The sequence below is a fragment of the Psammomys obesus genome, unplaced genomic scaffold (assembly GCF_907164565.1).
Source record: "Psammomys obesus unplaced genomic scaffold, mPsaObe1.curated_primary_1811, whole genome shotgun sequence".
Taxonomy (NCBI): domain Eukaryota; kingdom Metazoa; phylum Chordata; class Mammalia; order Rodentia; family Muridae; genus Psammomys; species Psammomys obesus.
The window spans coordinates 10970198-10981447 of record NW_026596120.1 but is presented as its reverse complement, the minus strand read 5'-3'; the positions used below and the strand labels follow the sequence as shown (position 1 = coordinate 10981447).

At 42.8% G+C, this 11250-nt stretch overlaps 1 protein-coding gene across 1 annotated transcript in view; it reads left to right on the top strand.

Annotated features, from left to right (window-relative positions):
* Positions 1 to 3707: 3707 nt before the first annotated feature.
* The window catches only part of Ppp2r3a (protein phosphatase 2 regulatory subunit B''alpha), a 135269-nt gene continuing 127726 nt past the window's right edge, over positions 3708 to 11250 (top strand). Inside the window, exon 1 of the mRNA XM_055629741.1 lies at positions 3708 to 3822. The gene's annotated coding sequence lies outside the window, so the exon portion shown is untranslated. The remainder of the gene's footprint in view (positions 3823 to 11250) is intronic.

Genomic DNA, 11250 nt, shown 5'->3' with positions numbered 1-11250 from the left:
TTTGGAAACTATGAATATTATCTATTCTAACATTTTTCACCCTCATAACTCTCCCTCAAGGACATCTATCTACACATAATAAGTGACTTATAGTTGTTTTACATTGCACTGATGTTCTTTTCATTTTTAGAATATTTTTTCTTTGAATGTTTCATTTTAGACAAGTTCTATTGATACGGCTTGAAGTTCACTAATCTTTTTATTTAGCAATGTTTCATTTTTCATTAGTCCAATTCAATTTTTGTTAAAGTAGTAAGTAAGCTCCTACATAGTGGCTTTGCTGGCCTCTAGCTTACTGTGTAGCCCAGAACGGCCTCATAGTAATTTTTCTGCCTCAGCTTCCTGATTGCTGGGATAATAAGCATGCTCCAGCGTACACAACTATTTTTTTTGAGACACATTTTCTATGTAGCCCTTTCTAGCCTAGAGGTCACAATACTTCAGTCTCAATCGCAGAAGCTATATGATTACAGGTATGCCAACTCAACATAGTTTTATCTCAAACACGATAGCCTTCATCTTTAAGAGTACATTTTGGTCTTTTGCTATGTCTTCTCTGTCTCTATCTTTTTGAACATTCTGAATATAGAGCGGCTGCCTTCATGTCTTTTGTCTGCTAATTCTGGTATCTACGACAGTTTTTGATATGCTTTGATTGGTTTTTCATTATAGGTTATATCTTCCTGTCTGATCAAGCCTCTTGCTCTATCGGTTCATAGGAAATAAAGGGGATATGGGCGGATGGTAAACACCACAGCAGTGTAATCAGCAAAATCTGGAACATGGGAAACAGCACAGAACAAAGTATGCATCTCTCTAACGTGGGGAGGAAGGAGCTGGCTGGCAGGGTGGTGAAAGATTGTTAAGAATGGATTGGTTGCTGGGGCCCTCACTGGATGCTCCCAGCGGCCTGTAACTCCAGTGTTGGGGGAATATGATTTTCTCTTCCTGACTCTTTGAGCACTGGCGTCCACGGGCGCAATCCCATGCACAGACACATACATCTACGAATACTTTTAAGGTAATTAAAATAAGTCTTAACATTCAAAGAATGAAAACAGTTTAAGAGACTAGCCAAATGCTGGGCTGGGAGTTTGGTTCTGTGGTAGAGTACTTACCTAGCATGCACTAAAGCCCTAGATTCAATACCCAGTACTGATGAGTAAGCATAGAAATAAACATTTTCCACCTTTTTTAAGAGAGAGAGAGCAAGGATAGCTGAACGAACCGTGAGGACTTTGCTTGGGTCCTGCATTGTAGAAATAACTCATAAAACATTTTTTTAAAAAAAGGAATACTATGTCCTACAATAAGAAAGTTTATGTTTAGAAATTATTAATTGAAATGAATTCCTTAATAATTTTGTGATTATCTTTTAAAGTGGGCCTTATTATTAAACGATGCATAGTGAACTATGTACAGGTGAAATAATACTCTGATTATGATTTTCTTCAAAATAACCCAGGGAAGCAAAGGGAAAGTACAGATGGAACAAATCAGCCATAAAATAATAGTTGTTAAATCTGAGTAAGAAGTACATAATGTTTCTTGTTCCTTCTAAAAAAAAATTCTACTTGTGCATTTTTTATTTTTCAATATTTACAGCAAAAATACCTGATATTTGATATTATTCGTGCTGGATATCTTCATCATAAAATTGTTTCAGATGCCCCCTTCCATGAGAAAGTTTGCACTACTTTCTCTCCATTCCCTAATGGAATTGTGTTCAAGACTATTCCTCTATTAAAATGACAAATTACTCATTTATTCTCAAATATTTCTTTATTTCTTGGCCATAAGCAGAGACTGTATGTTTTTTTCTATCCATAATACCTTCCATAGAGTCTCGGGTCCAATAAATTGTCATGAGTTGGCAGTTCACCAAGATACTTATGACAGAGGGGGATGGTTTTTATCGTACTGAAGCACATTTTCAGGCATAAATTGTGTCCTTTTCTGGACTGAGGGTTTTTATTTATTTATTTGCTTCCTTATTTATTGAGACAGATTCTCCTGTAGCCCAGGCTGGCCTCAAACTCGTCATGAACCTTGGCCATTCTTGAACCTCTGATCTTTTGATCTCTACTTCCTACCCAGAATTGCAGGCGTGGGCCTTCGCACCCAGGAGGAACTGTGGCCTTCACATTCCAGTGAGAATTGTTAAGTGCACGGTCCTGAGATAAGAGCAGGGAGTGAGGTGTTGAAGCTGTTTCAGGATGCACTGTCCTTACTGTACTGTGACCTTTGCCACCTCTCTGCGTCTTGCCTTCCCCACAGGATTGTTCTGACTCAAAGAAGATACATTCAGGGTGTGGTAGGTGGAAGGCCTTTTAAAACAGGAAGGTATTAAGTTAGGCGTGTAATGGCTTTTCTTCTTCCAGACCATAATTTAGCCTTTTGAAAAGATTAACATGGTGAAATGGCTTAGGTAGTAAAGCCTATCTGGAGCAATTGTACACATACTTTTCTTTTAAAACTGAAAGTTTTCATAATCGAGCTTACACATAGCTGCAGACTGTAAAACTATATACGTTTTGTTTGCTCGCACCATCTAGACATAAATGCATACGTGCGATGTATGCATTCACATCTACACATAAGGTGCTTAGTATGGCGACTGGTGCTTTGCTAAGAGCAGGTGACGGAAAGAAAGGGATAAACCACGTACCCGGAGCCCGTCCTCAGTTTGCCCCATCCTTGGCTCTTTTAAGTCTTTATCTGCATCTGATAATTAATCCCTATCTGCGCGCAAGTCACTCACACTAGTCATTCTCCTGGTTGACTTTGTTATCTATAGGATTGCATACAGATAGGTAATAATATATGATTGTTTTGTTATCTATATGCTTGTGTGATTGATTTTCTAATGAAGAAATGAACATGAATTTTTATTGTTGAGCCATGGTGTTCATGGAGCCCAGGATATATATATATATATGATATATGCCTAGGAGGACTTTGAACTTCTGATTCTCTTGCGGCCTCCACCTCTGCGGAGCTTTACAGACTTGTGTCAACTCTCCCAGTTTATGTGTGTTTATCCGCTGTTTATTACTATACCAACTGAGCTCTGTCCCCAGCCCAGTCAGCCCATTTATTTCCCCCTATTAGTATAAACAAACTTCGGTTATTATTTTAGCTAGGGTCAAAGCTTAAGGCATCAAAACTGCAAATGTTTCAGAATAACCACTAAGGTGTGCATTCGTTTTACATAGTTCTGTTTATTAAGCAATTTTTATTTTACTTAACAAATCGTTTGAAAGATAAATTTAAAAAAAAAAGCAAAACTCTTCTTTCAAAACTGACACGTAGCTTGGGCTGTGCAAAGAAAACGAGCCTGCAAGGTGCGGACCACCGCAGGGAGTGTAGACTGCAGACCGATGGGTCACGTACCGTCCAGAGGGGCAAGACAGCTAAACGAAGAGGACAGTAAGAAGGGTAATAAAAATAAGGACGGTCATCAGAAAATGCATACTCCTTAGCAAGACACACACTCGCCGAACATTGCGACTCGCCGTCTCCGTCACACGGCCGCGGCCTGAGCGGCTCTCGCGGCGCCCCTCGGGGGCCCCCTTTCGCAGGGGTTAAGCGAGCACGGCCAGGGGGCGGAGCACGGCCAGGGGGCGGGGCAGAAGGGGGCGGGGCCGGGGCGGGGCCGAGGAGCTGGCGGGCGGCTGGGCGGCTGGGCGGGGCGCGCTCAGGCCTGGGCTCCTCGCGCGCGGCGTAAGCGGCCCAGACCCCGCGCCGCGGGAAGCCGGGGCGGTGTGTCGGCGTCGCGGGCGAGCCGAGGCGGCGGCTGGAGGAGGCGCGGCGGGCACTGAGGTAGGCGCACAGACGCGGGGCGCTAGGCCGCCGCTCCCCTCGGCGCCCCCCGGCCCGCCGCGGGCTGGAGAGGCCGAGGGGCGGTGCGCGGCGGCCGGGGCGGGCGGGGCCGGGGGCGGGGACTGGCCTGGCCGCAGGGGCCGCGCGCGGGGCAGGGGCTCCCGGCGGACCGCAGGCTCGCGGGAGGGACTCCCCGGGGCGGGCGGCCGCGGAGAGCGGGGGTCCCGCTGCCCCCCGCGGGGAGGGCGCCACGGGGGGGCGGGTGGCTGGGGCCTCCCACCTCGCGGGCCGCCCGGGCCGGGACCTCGTTCACAGGAAAGCTTGGCAGGGCAGCAAATGCCAAGGTTCTGGAAGAACTGAGAGTCACGTCGTCCGCCGCTGAGGCTTTATTTTCCTTCCCCGCCCCCTGCCTGGCCTCAGCCCGACTTGGCCAAAGAAGGACGCGTCGCCAGTGCGGGGCTGCGGGAGGGATTCCCGGCCGCTCTGGGGACGGGGGCACCTGAAACAAAGGTAGAGGGCGGCCGGGCGGCCGGGCTGCGAGCTCCCCCGCCGGTCCCACGCTCGCGCCGGCCGGGCCGCCGCCTCCGAGGGGCGTTCTCCTTGGGGACCAGGAGAACGATGGAAACCAGCTGGCCGGGCTTGGAGTTGATGTTGCATCGGAACTGTGTTGTGCATACATTATTTCCATTCCTCCCACTCTGATAAAGCCTAGGGGAAATTTTATCCCGCCTGATGGTCTGCAAACGCGGAGGGAAGGGGGGCAGGGGGAGAAAGACAAATTGCTGCTTGTAAATTATACGTTATTTTCTTTGTAGAGAACAGTTTGGAATCGCAGAATAGGTGCTTTAACACGTAAGCGGAGAGGGTGATTTGTAGTGCCTTTCAAAATCTGAGAAGAGTTCCTCCTCGGATCTTCATTTATGTACAAAACGTCTCCCGCCTCTTTGGTGCCAGGCATTTTTCTTTGTTCTTCCTTAGTGTCTGGCCTCAGTTTTCTTGTAAACAGAGCATCAAGCACAGAGACCCTAAAAATTGCCATACTAGGTCAGAGCATGGGTGTCCAGCTAAGCAGACAGCAGACTCGTGTTGTAGGAAAACACAGGGCTTTCCTTGGCACCGTTAAAAAAAATTATCTCAATTTCTTTCACTAGTCTCCATGGCGGTTACTAAAGGCTTTTTAAAAAATCTATAGATGGCTCCTGATTTGCACGAAATTAATTCACATTTATTGCATTCAAAGGGCTGTCTTGCCATATCTTATGTGATAAGATACGTGTGTGTGTGTGTGTGTGTGTGTGTGTGTGTGTGTGTGTGTGTGTATAGGAGACTTAGATCTTTTTTGGGTCAGGAATACAAAGTTTTGTTTTCTGTTTTCTTTGGTTTGGGGTTTGTTTGTTTGTTTGTTTGTTTGTTTTTAATAGAAAAGCTTTGGGAAAAGCCTTACCAGGGGCAGTGTAGCTGTTGGGTTCAGTAATAGCTTTATACACCAACAACCAAAAACCATTATCAGTGGTTATCTCTTCAGAAGGCATGAGGAAAGAGGCTAGAGTAGAAGGTATTGCTACTTGATAGAGCTAGAGAAGGGCCCTGGCACTGTTTAAGTTCCTTGCATGATTCTAGTGGTTACGTTGAAAAATCAGCAGCAGATAACTTCTGCCTGCTTTTCTACTTATCTAATATCATTCTGCCCCCTAATTCTTCAAGTTCCAGCCATACTAGCTTCTGGGTTCCCAGGGAGAAACTACCTGTTTCTGTCTTCTGGTTCACAGTTCTTCCTTCTGTGTAGAATGTTGTCCCCCTAAGTTTTGCTTACCAATTGCATAATTAGCCTTCTGAGCCCATCTCAAATGTTATTTCTCCCAAAGAAACAATCCTCAGTTTCCAGACTAGGTCAAGATTAACCTTTTAGGTACTCAGGGAAACCTGCACTTCTCCTCTGGGAATTTAATATTGCTGTAACGAGATAACTGTAGAATTACATACATTTACACCACTACCTCTTTGGAATATCAGAACCAGAAGTGCAGAGACCATAGCAGTTGCTTTTACCTTTGTATTCCTAGACCTAACCTACACCTTACAGTTTGCAAACTAGGTTTCAACATATTAAATAAATGACTTCTCTTGCCCTCAAGCTTAGAAAAGCAGACAAAGTCAATACAAAAGCAAACAAGGGCAATGCAGTGTCCTGGTACTAAAGAAGCAGTCAGTTTACAACAGGGGTTTTAAACTAGGGATAGCTTGGCCCTTCTCAGGGGATACCTGGCAATGTCTAGAAGCATTTTTGATTGTCATTAATTACGTGTGTAGTGCAACTAACAGCTAGTGTTACAAGTCAGGAATGCGGCGAACCATCCTCTCCTGCACAGGATAGGCTGCTACAACAAAGTATTATCCTGGTGTAAAATGTGAACAGCGCCACGTATGAAAAACCCTGAGTGAGCGGATGATGAAATTCAATTCTACTCAATGCTAGTCAGTTCTACTCCTTACTCTGATAAGTTTTGGTTGTTACTTTTGTTGGTGGGGGCAGAGTTAGGAGGATGTCAAGAAGAGTTTCAGAAATGTAAAGCTTGAGTTGCTTGTTGAATGGAGACAGAGGCCAGTTCAACGGAGACTACACTGCTCTGAAATGACAAGCTTAAGTTCTTACCTTCAAATATTCTGTACTCCACAACTGCCCAACTTTTATTCTCTTCCTGCTCAGGCAACACTTCCTTTCACTGAGGATATGTCGTTTCAGCTGAACCTTAAGGCCAGATTAACTCAGACCCAGATAAGTCAGATAGCCCCTTCACTATGCAGAATGTTAAGCTACATTTCAACACATGCAAATCTTATGTGTGAAAGTAAAGCATTAACTGCGTATTATTGTGGACTTTCTCTTTTTTTTTTTTTTTTTTTTTTTTTTTTTGATAGGCATCCTGTTTACACCAATGGCAGCACACTGTGTTCTCTTAACAGCCCCTTGGGAATTTACCCATTTGATATATATTTTACATATATATCTCATATATCTGGGATTTTATTTTAAAATTTCACATATATATATATCATTTATTTTTGAATGATTATATAGTACTTCATTGTATGGCTATAATATTGATTGTTTAGCTGTCCCCTAGTGATGGGCATATAAATGTTTCTAACTTACTACAGACAGCACTATGGATATGCCAGTTCAAATGTGTATGGGTATATTTCTGGGATAAATTGACAGAAAAGGGACTGGACCAAATATGCTTGTGAAAGATCGTCATATGGAAAAACTTATTTGAACAAGGTAGCTAAGGCATAAAAAATGGTAACTGGGACTAGAATGATAATAATGGCACTAGAAAGAAGTTTATGTATATTTGAGATGTATTTAAGAGGCATGGTTGGATAGGATTTAGAAGAAGATAATGGCACATATGTTGAGGGTAGAAAAGTAACTTCCTAAGGTGTACTTCAGAGCACTAGCTTGCCCCAGTGTGTGAATAGTGGAGTGTTCCCTGAATTTGAGAACATGAGAAGGATAGTTTTGAAATGGAGTAAAATCATAGATCACATCAGGATGCTAAACTTTCATGTCAACGTGTCATATACATACTTGGCAGTTCAGAACCCATAGGGAAAAACATAGAAATGGAAGCACAAATTTGTAGGTTTAGGTTGAAGTATATGGATGAAATGACTCATTTCAGAGGTTGCGAACCAGTAGCTGAACACAGAATCTAGCTCACAGATGTTTTAGCTTGCCCATGTGGTTTTATCATTAATTCTGCATTTGTTGAAGGTTTTTAGAGAGAGGGAAAATGGATGACATACTAAATCATATTTCTTGTATTGTAACAGTGATCGGAGGTAACTCACGACTGATCCCAGTCAGCCACTCCCTAGAACGTGTGCCTGGCTTGTTTAACTTCTTCTGTATTGTGTGAGAGTGAGTGTGTGGACATGCGTGTGTGTGCACATATGGAAGTCAAAGGGTGACTTTTAGGAGTTGGTTTTCTCCTTGTTGATAGAGGATCTTTGTTGTTTTTCCTGTGCTGCCTCTTCTAGGCTTGCTGGCCCATGAGCTTTTTGGTGATTTTTTTTTTTCTCTCTCTCTCCATCTCCCATCTGGCTGTCGGAGTGCTGGCACTGCACAGTTCTGAGAATCAAACTCAGGCTTGCAATGCAAGTGCTTTTACCAGCTGAACCAACTTGCTGGCCTCATTCTTTGTGCTTGTTAATGTGTAATTCCTCGTCAAGAGAGAATCATTTTTCTTTTGGGTTTTACATTGGAAACACTGAAAAAATACATAATATATCCAATGTAAAACCAAAAAGAAAATGAGTATGTTGGGTGGGGATATAGCTGCACAAGTAGGAGGATCTGAATTGGAATCTCCAGCATCTATGTGAAAACCTCTATGATGGCGGTCGAGTCACCTGTGATAGAGACAGGAGGACCACCGGAACTTGCTGTCCCGGCTCCAGATTCAGTGAGAGACCCTGGTGCCCTTCTGTGGCTTCTCTGTATGAACATGAGCACACCCAACAGCACACATACATGTACCCCTGCACACATTTGCAAGTGTGCACACACGAACACACACATTAAAAAAAAAACAAAACACCAAAAAACAACTAACGCTAAGGGCCAGCTAAGAAATTTCTGTTTGTATTTATTTGGTCTGAATTGCAGCCATGTGGGGTTTAATGGTTTTGGTTTTGCTTGTGTTTTGTTTTGTGCTTGCAGGCGGGTGGCTGTGCGTGCGTGGGTGTGATAGTGTTATTTCGTGTTTTTAGTCAGGGTCTTGCTGTGTAGCTGTGGATGGCCAGGTACTTGCTGCTGAAGCACTAGATGGCCTCTAAGTAACAGCTCGTTCTCTCAACTCCTCAGTGCTGGCAGCCTTGGGTTTCAAATGCTCTTCAGAGGACTCCACTGAGGAGTGGAGGGAGAACCACTGACCCAAGATTAGCAGCAGAAGAGGGCTCAGACCTAGTTTTTTAGAATAATGAGAAGTAAATAAGTTCTCTGAGGGGCACCTAGACTGACGGTAAGTATGTGACTTCACTAAATGTGTACTATGGAGTGTTTACTTAGTTTTGGTTGCATATAAGCAAGCACACTGTACTTAAAAGAGGTACTTAAAGAACTTCAAAAGTAAACCATACTTGGAGTTGGAGATATGGCTCAGCACCCACATGCTGGTTCACAAGTGTCTAGTTCTAAGGGGGCCACTGCCCTCTTCTGGCATCCACCAGCACCAGCATACATGTGGTGCACACACACGTAGGTAAAATACCTGTACACATATAAAATAATAAATGAGTAAAGTATTTTAAAATAGTAACCCATACTTGATTTTTGCTTCATAGTGTTTCTTTAAAATCATAAAGACCAGGGAAAATAGTGCTTCCAAAGGAAAAAAAAAATCATCAAGTAGTTAAGTAAGCTGAAAATAATCTATTGAATTTAAGATGGGAATTGAGGGACAGTGGTAGGTGGATCTCTGTGAGTTCAAGGCCAGCCTGGTCTACAGAACAGCCAAGGCTATACAGAGAAACCCTGTCAAAAAAAAAAAAAAAAAAAGGAGGGAGGGAGAGAAGGAGGGAGGGAGGAAGGAAGGAAAGAAAGAAGGAAGGAAGGAAGGAGAAGAGGAGGGAATCTTTGACCTCAGCAAGAGCCATTCTAGAATGGAAACAGTAGAAACCATATTGAAATAAGTAGACCATAAGAACATGTTCAATGTTCAAAATAATCTGTGTATGTCTTAGTGCACTGTAGATTGAACCCAGGGCTCTGCACATGCTAGGCAAGTGCCCTACCACTGTATGTATTTCAGCCTAGTTGGACTAAGTTTTGGGGGTGTTCATCTGAAAGATGGCATGGTGAAGGAGGGGCTAGTATCTGTGGTTACATATTGGGTATTGAGTATATTGATACACAAACACTTCTGTTTCAGGGCAGTAGCCAGCGCCTGGTCACTTGTATTCCACATGGCAGAGAGGGTTTGCTTGCATTTGTTTTGAAGACTGCTTTTTACTAATAAGATATTTTTCTAGGACCCTGAAGACTCCTGAAGGACCTAATTAGATGTTAGTGATTTGGCCATATGTCTGTTGCTTATCTAGAAAAAAAACCATAGAGTTTCTAAAGGCCAGTCATAATCTGGGCTCCAATAACCCTGACATCATCCTTCCATTCAAGTTTGAACAAAAACCAGATTGTTGGCATGTTGAAAATGGAGTATTTAGCTATGCTAGCTAATGTTTATTTGTCAGATCCCCAGGAGTAGTTTTTTTTTTCCAGTTAATTTGATATTAGAACTTGATTTTTCAGTTGCATGCATCCAGGTGTTGTGTGGAGTTATAAGAATTGATCGCAGGAGTCTTGGGAGATGGCTTAGTGGTTAAAACACTTGATGTGCAAGTATTGGCTGGGCGTGGCAATTTACCCATAATTCTAGCCTTAGAAGGTGGAGAATGGGATCCCCAGACATGCTAGTTATGAAGACTGACCTTATTGATGACCTTAATGAGTAGGGTGGGGACCTGGAGAGATGGCTCAGTGGCTAAAAGTGCTTACTGTTCTTGCAGAGAAATAGGTTCAGTTCCCAGCATCTCTACACAGTAGCTCACAACTCTAGCTCCAGGAGATCCAGTGCCCTCTTCTGTCCTCCACAGGCAAACACACATACACAGAAATTAAATTTTAAAAATTTAAAGAGAATAAATAGAAGAGCAATCAAGGAAGATTCCTAGTAACAACTTGTATGCACACAGACACTCATGGAAATGTGCTCATACACACCAGTAAAAAGAAGAAAAGGACAAAAAAGAGTTGATTACATTCTAGATACTAGTCTTTATATTATACATGATTTGAAAATTCTTCAGTTTGTGAGCTGTGCTTTCACTGTCTTTATAGTTGCCTTTGCAGAAGAGAACTTAGTTCTTCTTGTTGTTGTTGCCTTTATGCTTTTGGCATCATTGTGATCACATTAATTCACCCCTATGGATTTTTCCTAAGAGTATATAACTTTAGTTCATACTTTTAGGTCTTCTAGCCATTTTTAGTTAACTTTTTATATGCATTCAGGCTCATCTTCATTCTTTTCAAATGGGTATCCTGCTGTCCCCACACTTTGGGGGGAAAAGCTGTGTGATTTTATGCAAGTCTCATGCTTGTTTCGTAGTTATAATATGAAGGTTCTCAGATACATGAAGTAGTTAGAGAGATGATATAATATATCCAGAATTGAACATATATTCTTGAAAGGGATTTGTTAAGTCCTATCGTTGTTCCCAAATTATGGGATACCTGGTTTAGGTATGTGAGAGCCCTAACAAGTTCTGTCATAGCCAAAAAGTAAAAGACCATATTTCCATATTGAATCAAGAATCCAAATATTTAACAGTATTTTCTAGAAAGACTTCTTTCTAATAAAATTTCTG